We start from the raw sequence: 16,119 nt of genomic DNA, 5'->3' as shown, positions 1-16,119 counted from the left end.
CAAGTTACAATGGTTAAATTACAACATAAAGACCTCAGAATTAGTGAGCCAAATCAAATAGGCACTTTTAACCAACAACAGGCAACTTTTACATTTACGCAATTAAGTCCTTTTATCAAATTGAGCACACAAACAGTTAAATTTTCATACGAAACTTCCACACATGCTCATTCACATATCATAAACATGAAAAATAATATTTAAATATTTTTCTGACTCAGATTTGTGGTCCCGAAACTACTTTTCTGACTAGGGTCTAAACGGGACTACTATAAAAGTCATCACACTATCGACTGTTTCTCGGTATTTTATAAGCTAAAATTTTGAAACTATGGCATTTATAGGCTGGATTATATTTCAAAATGTTTTATTTTGGTTTATGTATAATTTAAGCCATGCGAAAATGGCTTAACTTCTATACTTGAATTCGGTTATGTTTGATTATGGTTTAAGTTCATTTTGGTTATAATGCTATGTGTCATGCATGAATGGTATTTGTGATATGTGTTTTGTGCATTGAAGTTGGTTGATGATTTTGGATGTGGTAGAGTGAATCGGCTATGATATATATATATAATAGTATGAATTATGTTTGTTATGATACCTTTGGTTAAAATGATTTGATTATATTTTATATGTGTTCGTAACGGTTTAAAATTAATTGAATAAGTGTTGAATTGAGACAATGAATATACTTGGTTAATAGTTCGACATTTGCATATATATTTACATTCTAGCATATTATGCATTAGTTTGACATATACATTATTTCAAAGTATATATATATTGAGGTGATTGGTCATGTGTTTTGGTAGTGAATTGAATGATGATTTATAGAGACAAAAATACTTCAGTTGTGGATTTATATTGATGTATTGGGAAGATATCATTTGCATTATAAATAGTTAAAGTTAATGAGATCAATACAAAGAATATATGTTTTGAAAGAATATAGTTAAAGTGATTATGTTTTGAGCTCAATACAAAAATATATATGGCATTAACTTTCAAAAACATAATCAATATACATTATAAATAGTTAAAGTTAATGAGCTCAATACAAAAATACTATGTTATGAAAGTTAACTTTAACTATATTCTTTCAAAGTATTTTGATTATGTTTTGAGCTCATAGTATATTGATTATGTTTTTGAAAGTTAATACCGCATATATTTTATATGACTTTGAATTTTATTGATAATTGTATTCATTAAAATTATGTGCTTAATGTTTTAAATAAATTTATGTTTTAGTTTTGCGATTATAGCATATGTGTAAATGTGAATGTTTGAAATTTTGTGTCTCGTTTGGTAATATCTAATAACCCCAATTTGGAGATGGATACGGATTAGGGGTGTTACATTTGATTGGTACTAGAGCTACAATTTAGTCGATTCTAGGACTAACGTAATGTGTGTGAGTCTAGCTATGCATGCCATATTTTATACTGTGATAGTGTGATGACTTTTGACATTTGAAAACCTATTTTCGTATAGTAAATGGATCCCGATAGAGCTGTAGCTAATGATGTCGAGTGTATAGCGCCTGCTCCCGTGCAAGGAACAACACCGGTTAATTCTCGATCGACTTCGAGTAACCAAGAAGGAGAGGCTAACAAGCTTTTTACCAAATGATGAACGATTGGTTTACTCAGTATATCCGGACTAATCCGGCTGCATAACAACCTCCACCCCTGATTAATACTTCTCTGATACCTATTATGCCCCAAGTGAGTGATCTGTTGAGATTACATAAGCCACCTGTTGATAAAATCAGAAAGCACGGGGTTGAAGAATTCAAAGCTACTGATGATGATGATGCTGAGCGAGCTGAATTTTGGCTTGATAATACTATTCGTATGTTTGATGAGCTATCCTGTACCCCGGATGAATGTTTGAAATGTGCTATATATTTGTTATGAGACACCGCATATCACTGGTGGAATATGCTAGTATCGGTGATTTCGGAATAACGGGTGACCTGGGACTTCATTCAGACTGAGTTCCATAAGAAATACATCAGCCAGAGATTTATCGACCAGAAGCACAAAGAATTTTTGGAATTGAAACAGGGTCGCATGACTGTGACAGAATATGAGCGAAAATTCGTGAGACTCAGTCGATATGCCCGAGAGTGTGTTTCGACCGAAGCTGTAATGTGTAAAAGATTTGAAGATGGGCTAAATAAAGACATTAAACTTTGTTGGCATACTTGAGATAAAAAAGTTCGTAGTTGAGAGAGCATGCAAAGCCAAAGGGCTAGGGAAAGAGAAAAGAAAAATTGACTTTCAAGCTAGAGATTCATGTAAGAGATCATCGAGTAAGTCTTTTCAGTCGGCACCAAAGAGATTTTGGGATGATTCTAGTCGTTCAAAGACTATTGCGGGTTATACTAAATGTGATCGGGATAGACCACCTGCAAATCGGAAAGCTAACTCAGTAGCTAGTGTTGGTAACGTTAAATCAAATCAACTGGAGTGCAAACATTATGGTAAACGACATCCCAAAAGTTGTAGATTGTACGATCGGGCCTGTTTTAAATGTGGATCGATGGATCAATTCATCCATGAATGTGTTGAGTTGGTTGAGCAAGATACAGTGAAAAATATGAGATCAGGTAACACTACAGCTCGAGGAAGACCACCCAGAAATACGGATAATGTGAGTAACAGTCAGCGAGGGACTAAAGATACAGTAGTTAGATCTGAGGCTCGCGCACCTGCTAGAGCTTATGCTATACACGCACGCGATGAGGCTTCATCCCCAGATGTTATTACTGGTACATTCAATCTCTATGATACTAGTGTAATTGCATTGATTGATCCTAGTTGAACTCATTCTTATGTGTGTGAGACTTCAGTATCTAGTAAGACTTTGCCTATTGAGTCTACTGAGTTTCTGATTAGAGTATCGAACCCCTTGGGTCAGTGTGTATTGGTTGACAAAGTTTTTAAGAATTGTCCCTTGAAGATTCAGGATTTGTGTTTTCCTGCTGATTTAATGTTGTTGTCGTTCGACGAGTTCGATATAATTTTGGGTATGGACTGGTTGACTTTGCATGATGCTGTCGTAAATTGCAAAGAAAGACTATTGATTTACGATGCCAGAATGATGAGATTATTCAAATTGAATCTAATGACTTGAATGGTTTACTGGCAGTGATATCTTCGATCTTAGCTCAGAAATATGTGAGAAAGGGTTGTGAAGCTTACTTTGCATATGTGCTTGATAGTAAAGTAGGTGAAAGAAAGATTGAATCTGTACCAGTTGTGTGCGAGTATCCAGATCTGTTTCCTGAAGAATTTTCGGGTTTGCCACCTATTTAGGAGGTAGAATTTGGAATTGAGTTAGTACCTAGGACAATTCCAATATCGATAGCTCCCTACAGAATGGCATCTACTGAATTAAAAGAATTGAAAGCTCAATTGCAAGAGTTAACAGATAGAGGTTTCACGCGACCGTGTTTCTCTCCTTGGGGTGCACTAGTTTTCTTTGTAAAAAAGAAAGATGAAACTATGAGAATGTGTATCGACTATAGACAACTCAATAAAGTGACTATTAAAAATAAATATTCGTTGCCATGGATTGATGACCTGTTCGATGAACTGAAAGGGGATACAGTGTTTTCGAAGATAGATTTGAGATCAGACAACTATCAGTTGCGAGTTAAAGACTTAGATATGCCAAAGACTACTTTCCGAACGAGGTATGGACATTATGAGTTTCTGGTTATGCCTTTTGGACTTCCTAATGCACCTGTTATTTTCATGGATTTGATGAATCAGATCTTTCGACAATATTTGGATCGATTTGTGGTTGTGTTTATAGATGAAATATTGATCTATTCCCGGGATGAATCTGAGCATGCCGAACATTTGAGACTTTTGTTATAGACTTTACGAGATAAACAGTTGTATACGAAGTTCAGTAAATGAGAGTTCTTGTTACGTGAAGTCAATTTTCTGGGTCATGTTGTATCAGCATCGGGTATTCGAGTTGATCCGAGTAAAATTTCAACTATACTTGATTGGAAACCTCTGAGAAATGTCTTTGAAGTCTGAAGTTTTTTGGGACTTGCTAGTTACTATAGATAATTTGTCAAAGGTTTCTTCTCTATGATTGCAACACCAATGATGAAGCTATTACAAAAAGATGTTAAGTTCGAGTGTTCAGAAAAGTGCCAGAAAAGTTTTGATTAGTTGAAAACCCTTTTGATCGAAGCTCTAGTGTTAGTTTAGCCAGAATCAGGTAAAGAATTTGTTATCTATAGTGATGCATCCTTAAATGGTTTGGGCTGTTTGTTAATGCAGGAAGGCAAAGTCATAGTTTATGCCTCGAGACAGTTAAAGCTACATGAAAAGAATTATTCGACACATGACCTAGAGCTAGAAGCTATTGTGTTTGCATTGAAGATATGGCATCACTACCTGTGTAACACCCCGAACCCGAGACCATCGCCGGTGTCGGACATGAGGGGTTAACGAGACAAATCCTCTTAAAGTACCGACCAATTTGGCATTTCCAGACAGTGGAAAACTGCGTCCATGTCGCCTTTAAAAATCATATCTTGAGTTTCAAAACTCGAAACTGATTCCGTAAATTTTCCTGAATTTAGACTCATATATCCATTCATGGATTTATTTCTAGAATTTTTGGTTGGGCCAATTGGTACAGTTTATTAGTTAAAGTCACCCATGTTACAGGGGTCGACTACACTGACCTTCGCGTTACAACTTGAATATTCCTCTGTACAGGATTTAATACTGGTACCGTTTGTTTCTAATGAAACTAGACTCAAAATGGAATCTGCACATATAAGGCATGACTTCTAATTCTTTCTGGATAATTTATAGTAAATTTTCAAAGTCATGACAGAGGACCCGAAACCGTCCTGGCCCTGTCTCACGAGAACTTTAATATCTCTCGGATATTGTTCATATGATCGTTTTGTTACTTTCAAATAGACTCGTCAAGGTTCGTTTACATAACTTATTCACTATTTAATACCAATCCTACAAATTTTGGTGATTTTTCACATCCACGCCATTTAAATGGCAAAGATCTGCTTTTAAGGTAGGCCTTACCTATTTTGTAGTTTCCATGGACCAACTATAGTCTAGTCATACATAGGTCCACCTATGATCATGTTTAGCCATTCCAATGGCTGATCATGTGACCAACACTCCCATTCCAATCCATAATAACATCATGAAACCATATAAAATTACAAACCACAAATGGTCTAATTCCGTACTCCACTTTTACGAACCATTTTCGCATGGCCGTACACATATACATCACAAAAGCACTTGAAAACAACCGAGGGTAGTCCTATACATGCCATATCCAAAGTTCAACTAAAAGAGTACCAAAGGGGGTTTGATAGTGTGGATGACTTCACTTCAATGATCCCGAATCCGATCGCTAGCGAGCAAAATCTATAAAACAGAGAGCCAAAGCAACGGGGTAAGCATGTTTATGCTTAGTAAATCTCAAGCAATGAAATCGGCTTTAACTAAAGCATTACATTCACATAGCCAAATGAATCAATTCATTAATACACATTCACATAATCATACTTACTTCACACTTCATCAACATATACATTCACAAGATATCAACCAATTCAAGAGCTAAAAATTCGTTAGTCGATTGACGAATATTATTCAAACGTATCGACTTTTCCATTGCACATGTAAACATACCTTATCCTTTGGGCTTTTCGAGCGTACTAATTAAATGTATTACAGCAACCAACGCTCACCTTCAACCCAAGCTTCTTGAATACAACCGGATATAACCACACGCACGAATGCCTTGGTCTTAGCGGATATAACGACTCGCACAAATGCCTTCGGTATTAGCCCGGATATAACAACTTGCACGAATGCCTTGGTCTTAGCCCGGATAAAGTCACTAGCACAATTGCCTTCGGGTCTTAACCCGGATATCATTCAATTGCTCATGCACACATACATCAATAATCATTACACATTCATGTTTCATTTTCGTTACTAAGGCTCAAACACAAATATAATCACTAGCGTAATTGCCTTCGGGACTTAGCCCGTACCATTCAAATACTCATACACACGTATATTAGTAATCATTACACATCCATAATTTCATTTCACATAATTCAAGTAGGGTCATTACTTGAAGACTTACCTCGGATGTTGTCGAACGGCTTCAACGGCTATTCGATCACTTTTTCCTTCCCCTTATCCAATTGTGGCCCTCTAAGCTCTTGAGCTAATTCAAACAAATTCAATTTATTAAAGTCTTGCTTGCTAGCCTTGGCCGAATACACATATCATTGACTCAACATCACTAACTAAGCACTTTAGTCAATTTTCTTTAATTACGCACACATTCGGCCTTAGCTCACAACAAGGTAGCCGATTACTTAAGTCAAGAATAGGCACCATTAAGCTTGCCTCTAACCGAATGCATGCACAATAATTCCCCTCATGTGGCCGATTATACTTAGTCATACTTGCACAAAATCAACAATAAATTGCAAGATTTTCACATCATATGTGTACTAGGCCGAATGTACTTGCAATTTCACAAACATTCTTCAACACTTTCTTCTTTAAACAAACATATTTATCACTTACTTCATAACCAAAACATCATGTGCAAACATATATACACATATAGGTGCAAGGCCGAATTTCAAGGTGTCCATAACCATCCAAAACACAAATTTTAACTATCATGCAAGAAGCATAAACCATGCTCATGAGCATACCATGGCCGAACACCTCACACACCATACCCCTTTTAATTTTTTTTTTGGTCATGGTTAAACAAAGGATTCAATGTCTTACTCAAGAATGCTAAAAGAAATTTCAAGAGTAGTCAATCCATCATTGCATGCATCATCAACAAGCTTCACATTTAGCATGCAATGGCTTTAACATAATATCAACCTTGGCCAAATACCATTTCTATGGCACAACAAGGATTTGAACCATGGGCTAACATGAACATCAAGTTAGCAACTAAAACATGCATGAATCTCATGACACAACCTCAAACATACCTTAATATTGATGCAAGTATAGCCAAATCTCCTTCTGGATCTCTTCTAAACCGAAAATGTAGCAAAAATCCCTCCTTCTTCCTTAGTTTTGGTTCAAAGAAAGGATGAACAAATTTTTTTCTTTCTTTCTCTACAACTCACGGCAATGGGGGGGAATACCATACTCACACACATTTTTTTTTTCATTCTTTTCTTACCCATGCACCTTTGTTTATTATTTCTCCCTAATGCTCCAACAAAACATATTTATGACATGTTTTGCCCATCCTCTCTTGCCATGGCCGGCCACCACCTATAAAAAGGGGGGTATTTGACATGCAAGTCCATTGTTTTGCATGCATGCTTTAATTAGTCATCACGCATTTCCCTATCATACTTTCAAAGTTTACTACTAGGCCCTTTCTAGTGAAATTCACATTTATAACACTAAATCAAATCATCAAAAATGTCACACACAATTTAACACATATCATAGGCATCAAAATAAATTTTAAATTATTTTTATACCTCGGTTTTGTGGTCCCGAAACCACATCCCGACTAGGGTCAATTTTGGGCTGTCACAACTCTCCCCCACTTAAGAAATTTTCGTCCCCGAAAATCTTACCAATAAATAGGGTTGGGTATCGCTCTTTCATAAAGTTCTCGGTTTCCCAAGTAGATTCTTCTATCCCGTGTTTGAGCCATAACACTTTCACTAGCGGAACCCGCTTGTTTCGCAACTCTTTCACTTCACGTGATAGGATACGAATCGGTTCTTCCTCATAACTCATATTGGCTTGAATTTCAACCTCGATGGACTAATCACGTGCGATGGATCGATCTATAGCGTCAAGCATCGAGACATGAAAGACGTCGTGAATCTTTTCCATTCAGGGGCAAAATCAAACGATATGCAATCTGGACCGACTTCGCTCGGATATCTTATATGGCCCAATGAACCTCGGGCTCAACTTGCCCTTACTACCGAATCTGAGTATCTTTTCCAAGGCGAAACCTTAAGAAGCACTTTATCCCCACGATACTCAATGTCTTTTCGTTTGAGATCCGCGTCGACTTCGACGATCGGAGGCTATCTTGATTTTCACGGATTACTTTCACTTTTGTTCAAGATCTTTAATCAAATCCACCCAAAGTTTTGCTTTCATCGAGCTCGATCCAAAACAATGGTGTACGGCATTTAAGACCGTACAAAGCCTCGTAGGGTGCCATCTTAATACTTGATTGAAAACTATTGTTGTAAGCGAATTCAATCAAAGGCAAATACCGTTCCCATGAACCATCGAACTCGAGGATGCAACATCTCAACATATCCTCAAGTATTTGAATTATCCGCTTGGATTGACCATCGGTTTGGGGGTGAAAGCGGTCTTTGAAATGCAACTTGGTACCCAAAGCTTCTTGCAACTTCTTCCAAAATCGCAAGGTAAATCTCGGATCTCTATCCGACACGATGGAAATAGGCACCCGTGTAATCTCACAATCTGAGAACGTACAATTCGGCTAGTTTGTCCATTGAAAAATCCGTGCGTCGACGGGACAAAGTGAGCCGACTTAGTCAATCTATCTACCACGACCCAAACCGCATCCTTCTTACTCACGACAATGGCGGTCCGGATACAAAGTCCATTATGACTCGATCCCATTTTCACTCGGGTATCGTGATCGATCAAGTAATCTCAAGGCACTTGATGTTCCGCTTTCACTTGTTGACATATTAAACATCTCAAACAAAGTCGAGATGTCTCGTTTCATACCATGCCACCAAACCGACGTTTCAAATCGTTGTACATCTTTGTACTCCCGGTGGATTGCCATTCGGCTACAATGGGCTTCGCTCGAATTATCGAAATAAGTTCAATTCTTTGGAACACACAGACGACCCCGAACCTCAAACAATCGTCATCATCGATCCGAAACTCCGATTCCTTATTCGAACACACTCATTTCGCTTTTGCAACCAACTCATCGTCGACTTTTTGAGCTTCACAAATTTGATGTATCAATAATGGTTTGGCTTTCAATTCACTACTAACACATTGTCGATCGAACGGACAAGTGCACATTCATCGCTCAGAAGCGAATAATGATTTACGGCTTAAGGCATCCGCAACCACATTCGCCTTTCCCGGTGATAGTCAATGACCAGCTCATAATCCTTTAACAATTTCGAGCCAACGTCTTTGTCGCAGATTTAAGTCTCTTTGAGTCATCAAATATTTGAGACTTTTGTGATCCGAATACACATGGCACTTCTCACCAACTAAGTAATGTCGCCATATCTTTAAGGCGAATACGATGGCAGCCAATTCGAGATCATGGGTCGGATAATTTTTCTCATGTGGCTTTAATTACCTCGACGCATAGGCCACAACTCGACCTTCTTGCATTAATACGCAACCCAACCCAAGTAGGGAGGCGTCACTATAGATGACAAACTCTTTGCCAGATTTGGGTTGCATTAGAATTGGGGCTCCAGTCAAATAAGTTTTCAGTTGATCGAAACTTTTCTGACATTTCTCCGTCCATTCGAACTTAACATCCTTTTGGAGTAAGCCGTCATTGGCGTGGCTATCGTTGAGAAACCTTTACAAATCGTCGGTAATAACCGCAAGCCCCAAAAGCTTGAACCTCGGTAATATTTCTGAGGCTTCCAGCTAAGTATGGCTGAAATTTTGTTCGGTCGACTCGAATACCCGATCAGATACCACATGCCCCAAGAAGCTAACCTCTCTAACCGTAACTCACACTTGCTGAACTTAGCATATAATTTCTTATCCCGTAAAATTTGTAGCACTAACCTCGGTGTTCAAGATGTTCGGTCTCATTTCTTGAATAGACCAAAATGTCATCAATGAACACGACTACGAACCGATCCAAATATGGTCGAAGATCGATTCATCAAATCCATAAATACCGTAGGGCATTAGTAAGCCCAAACAAGATCACTAGGAACTCGTAGTGACCATATCTCGCTCAAGGCGCCTTGGTACGTCCAATCTCTCGAATTCAAGAATCGATAATAGCCCTATCTCAAATCTATTTTTGAGAACACTGAGGCTCCCGTCAGTTGATCGAACAAATCGTCGATACGCGGTAATGGATATTTGTTCTTTATCGTCGCTTTATTAAGCTGACGATAGTCGATGCACAGCCTCATGGTTCCATCCTTCTTTTTCACAAACAACACTGGCGCACCCCAAGGTGAAAAACTCGGATGAGCAAAACCTCTATCCACCAATTCTTGCAACTGAGCTTTTAACTCCTTTAATTCCGTTGGTGCCATACGATACGGAGCTATCGAAATTGGAGTGGTACTAGGTACCAATTCGATGCCAAACTCTATTTCCCGAATAGGTGGTAAACCCGGCAATTCTTCAGGGAAAACATCCGGGTATTCACAAACCACTGGCACATATTCGGGTTTCTTTTCTGACTCCTTGTCATCGAGCACATACGCAAGGTACGCCGCACCTTTTCTTACATATTTCGGGCCAACATTGCGATATTACAACCGGCAACCCTTTAAGTCCGTAGACTCAACCCAAATTATCTCGTTATTCACAGCACCTCGGATCGATAGTCTTGCTTTTGCAATTTACAACCGCATCGTGCATGGTCAACCAATCCAAACCAAGAATAACATCGAATTCATCGAACGGCAAAAGCATCAAGTCCGCGGAAAACAAGAATCTCGAAATACTAGGGACTTTTCTTACACACTTTGTTGACAAGCACGTAATGACCCAAGGGTTTGACACCGAATTACAAACTCGAGAGACTCAACAGCAAAGTCTTCTTGGATGCTAAGGTTTCGATATATAAGAATGAGTAGAACCGGGGTCAATCAAAGCAATCACATTAGTATCAAAAGAGTGAAAGTACCGGTAATGACATCCGGTGAGGCAAAGATCCTCGCGTCTTGCAGATGGCATAAGTCCTAGCAGAGCACGAGCCTCGGGTCTTGTTGTAGCATCTCTCGACCCTCTCGACCGCCACTAGCATTGCCCGTATTTCGGATGGCCTACTTGAGCAAAGGTAGCACCCGGTTTCCACTCGACTTACATTTTGTTCAAGCAACCTCGGGCAATCCTTGATAAAGTGGTCGGCCGATCCACACTTATAGCAGAGCGATCACGGAACCTACAGCTCCCGAATGCCATTTGCCACAATGTCGACACTCCATTCGGTTTCGACGATCATTCCCAACACCGGAGACCGGTGCCTCAGATACCTACTGGGGTCGATCACGATCTCGTCTAAAAGGCCCGGCGCCTCTAGACCGGCTCACATCTTCTCAAATCTCTTCGATGCTGTTGAAGAGACTTTCCGAAGACCTTTTCAAATTCTCCGGTTCCCACATCAACTTTTGATTCTCCTTTCTAAGCTCTTCGACTTTACAAGCTCGCTCAACAAGTACTACGAACTCTCGATTTCGAGAATGCCAACAAACATCATTATATCATCATTCAGCCCATCCTCAAGCGTTTACACATAATAGCTTCGGACGAAACACATTCCCGAGCGTATTCATCGAGTCTAACAAATTTTCGCTCGTAGTCGATAACGGACATAGAGCCTTGCTTAAGATCAAGAAATTCCTTTCGCTTTTTGGTCGATGAATCTTTGATGATATACTTCTTCGAACTCGGTTTGGAAAAACTCCCAAGTTACTTGCTCCTAGGCACAACCGAAGTCGAGTACTCCACCAATAGTAGGCGGAATCGCGTAGCAAGGAGATAGTACACTTTAAGCACTCATCGGGTGTACAAGATAGCTCATCGAGCACCCGGATAGTGTTGTCCAACCAAAATTTAGCTTGCTCGGCATCGTCGTCATCCGTAGCTTTAAATTCAGTGGCCCCATGTTTTCGAGTCCCATCGATCGGGGCTTACTTGACCTTATTTGGTCGATTCATCGGAGGTATTGTAGGTGCGGGGGTTGCATTAGTCGGGAATGGAGGTTGTGGAACAGCCGTGTTAGTTCGAATGTATTGGTTGAACCAATCATTCATCACGCTATAAAAGGCTTGCCTAGCCTCATCATTCGGATTGCTGGCCATAGGTTGAGAGTCCGCCGGTGCTGTCCCTTGCGCGGGAGCAGGCGCCACACTCTCCACATCATCAGCTATTGCTCGGTTTGGATCGGGATCCATTTCTATAAACAAACACAAATTCAGAATGTCAGAAATCACCACACTATCAATTATCACTTAATGGCATGTATAGCTAGACCCCAAACATATCACGGTAGTCCTAGAATTGACTAAACCGTAGCTCTGATACCAATAAAATTGTAACACCCCGAACCCGAGACCATCGCCGGTGTCAGACACGAGGGGTTAACGAGACAAATCCTCTTAAAGTACCGACCAATTTGGCATTTCCAGACAGGCTGGAAAACTGCGTCACTATCGCCTTAAAAATCATATCTTGAGTTTCAAAACTCGGAAACTGATTCCGTAAATTTTCCCTGAATTTAGACTCATATATCCATCCATGGATTTATTTCTAGAATTTTTTGTTGGGCCAATTGGTACAGTTTATTAGTTAAAGTCACCCATGTTTCAGGGGTCGACTACACTGACCTTTGCGCGTTACAACTTGAATATCCCTCTGTACAGGGCTTTAATACTGGTACCGCTTGTTTCTAATGAAAATAGACTCAAAATGGAATCTGCACATATAAGGCATGACTTCTAATTCTTTCTGGATAATTTAGAGTAAATTTTCAAAGTCGCGACAGGGGACCCAGAAACCGTCCTGGCCCTGTCTCACGAGAACTTTAATATCTCTCGGTATACTGTTCATATGATCGTTTCGTTACTTTCATATGAAAATAGACTCGTCAAGGTTCATTTACATAACTTATTCACTATTTAATACCAATCCTACAAATATTTGTGATTTTTCACATCCACGTCACTGCAACTGGCAGCATCTGTTTTTAAGGTAGGCCTTACCTATTTTGTAGTTTCCATGGACCAACTATAGTCTAGTCATACATAGGTCCACCTATGATCATGTTTAGCCATTCCAATGGCTGATCATGTGACCAACACTCCCATTCCAATCCATAATAACATCATGAAACCATATAAAATTACAAACCACAAATGGTCTAATTCGTACTCCACTTTTACGAACCATTTTCGCATGGCCGTACACATATACATCACAAAAGCACTTGAAAACAACCGAGGGTAGTCCTATACATGCCATATCCAAAGTTCAACTAAAAGAGTACCAAAGGGGGTTTGATAGTGTGGATGACTTCACTTCAATGATCCCGAATCCGATCGCTAGCGAGCAAAATCTATAAAACAGAGAGCCAAAGCAACGGGGTAAGCATGTTTATGCTTAGTAAATCTCAAGCAATGAAATCGGCTTTAACTAAAGCATTACATTCACATAGCCAAATGAATCATTTCATTAATACACATTCACATAATCATACTTACTTCACACTTCATCAACATATACATTCACAAGATATCAACCAATTCAAGAGCTGAAAATTCGTTAGTCGATTGACGAATATTATTCAAACGTATCGACTTTTCCATTGCACATGTAAACATACCTTATCCTTTGGGCTTTTCGAGCGTCATTTAATTAAATGTATTACAGCAACCAACGCCACCTTCAACCCATGCTTCTTCGGAATACAACCGGATATAACCACACGCACGAATGCCTTCGGGTCTTAGCCCGGATATAACGACTCGCACAAATGCCTTCGGGTATTAGCCCGGATATAACAACTTGCACGAATGCCTTCGGGTCTTAGCCCGGATAAAGTCACTAGCACAATTGCCTTCGGGTCTTAACCCGGATATCATTCAATTGCTCATGCACACATACATCAATAATCATTACACATTCATGTTTCATTTTCATTACTAAGGCTCAAACACAAATATAATCACTAGCGTAATTGCCTTCGGGACTTAGCCCGGGTACCATTCAAATACTCATACACACGTATATTAGTAATCATTACACATCCATAATTTCATTTCACATAATTCAAGTAGGGTCATTACTTGAAGACTTACCTCGGATGTTGTCGAACGGCTTCAACGGCTATTCGATCACTTTTTCCTTCCCCTTATCCAATTGTGGCCCTCTAAGCTCTTGAGCTAATTCAAACAAATTCAATTTATTAAAGTCTCGCTTGGTAGCCTTGGCGAATACACATATCATTGACTCAACATCACATAACTAAGCACTTTAGTCAATTTTCTTTAATTACGCATTACATTCGCCTTAGCTCACAACAAGGTAGCCGATTACCTAAGTCAAGAATAGGCACCATTAAGCTTGCCTCTAACCGAATGCATGCACAATAATTCCCTCATGTGGCCGATTATACTTAGTCATACTTGCACAAAATCAACAATAAATTGCAAGATTTTCACATCATATGTGTACTAGGCGAATGTACTTGCAATTTCACAAACATTCTTCAACACTTTCTTCTTTAAACAAACATATTTATCACTTACTTCATAACCAAAACATCATGTGCAAACATATATACACATATAGGTGCAAGGCCGAATTTCAAGGTGTCCATAACCATCCAAAACACAAATTTTAACTATCATGCAAGAAGCATAAACCATGCTCATGAGCATACCATGGCCGAACACCTCACACACCATACCCCTTTTAATTTTTTTTTTGTCATGGTTAAACAAAGGATTCAATGTCTTACTCAAGAATGCTAAAAGAAATTTCAAGAGTAGTCAATCCATCATTGCATGCATCATCAACAAGCTTCACATTTAGCATGCAATGGCTTTAACACAATATCAACCTTGGCCAAATACCATTTCTATGGCACAACAAGGATTTGAACCATGGGCTAACATGAACATCAAGTTAGCAACTAAAACATGCATGAATCTCGTGACACAACCTCAAACATACCTTAATCTTGATGCAAGTATAGCCAAATCTCCTTCTAGATCTCTTCTAAACCGAAAATGTAGCAAAAATCCCTCCTTCTTCCTTAGTTTTGGCTCAAAGAAAGGATGAACAAATTTTTTTCTTTCTTTCTCTACAACTCACGGCAATGGGGGGGAATACCATACTCACACACATTTTTTTTTTCATTCTTTTCTTACCCATGCACCTTTGTTTATTATTTCTCCCTAATGCTCCAACAAAACATGTTTATGACATGTTTTGCCCATCCTCTCTTACCATGGCCGGCCACCACCTATAAAAAGGGGGGTATTTGACATGCAAGTCCATTGTTTTGCATGCATGCTTTAATTAGTCATCACACATTTCCCTATCATACTTACTACTAGGCCCTTTCTAGTGAAATTCACATTTATAACACTAAATCAAATCATCAAAAATGTCACACACAATTTAACACATATCATAGGCATCAAAATAAATTTTAAATTATTTTTATGCCTCGGTTTTGTGGTCCCGAAACCACATCCCGACTAGGGTCAATTTTGGGCTGTCACAACCTGTTCGGTGAGAAATGCCTTGTTTATTCTGATCACAAAAGCCTGAAATATTTTATGACTTAGAAAGATATGAATTTGAGACAGCGATAATTGTTAGAGTTGTTAAAAGACTATAAGCTTGTGATTGATTATCATCTAGGAAAGGCTAATGTTGTTGCTGATTCTCTAAGCCGAAAATCACTGTTTGCTTTGCATGCAATGAATGTGCATATGGTTATGTCTGATGATGGTTCGATAATAGTTGAATTAAAAGCAAGACCGTTATTTATTCAATAGATTTGTGATGCTTAAAAAGTTGATGATGATTTGTTAGCGAAGCGAGCTCAATGTGATTCAAATGTTGATTCAGAGTTTCAAGTTGATGCTGAAGGTTGTCTGAGGTTTAGAAATCGAACAGGTGTTCTGAGAAATTCAGAGTTGATTCAAATAATTTTTAACGAAGCTCACAGTAGTCGGATATTTGTTCACTTGGGTAGTATGAAGATGTATAATGATCTGAAACAGCTTTACTGGTGGCATGGTATGAAACGAGACATTTCTGACTTTGTTTCAAAATTTTTAGTTTTTCAACAAGTAAAAGC

This window comes from Gossypium arboreum, chromosome 11 (assembly GCF_025698485.1).
Source record: "Gossypium arboreum isolate Shixiya-1 chromosome 11, ASM2569848v2, whole genome shotgun sequence".
Taxonomy (NCBI): Eukaryota; Viridiplantae; Streptophyta; class Magnoliopsida; order Malvales; family Malvaceae; genus Gossypium; species Gossypium arboreum.
This window is presented reverse-complemented; position numbering follows the sequence as displayed.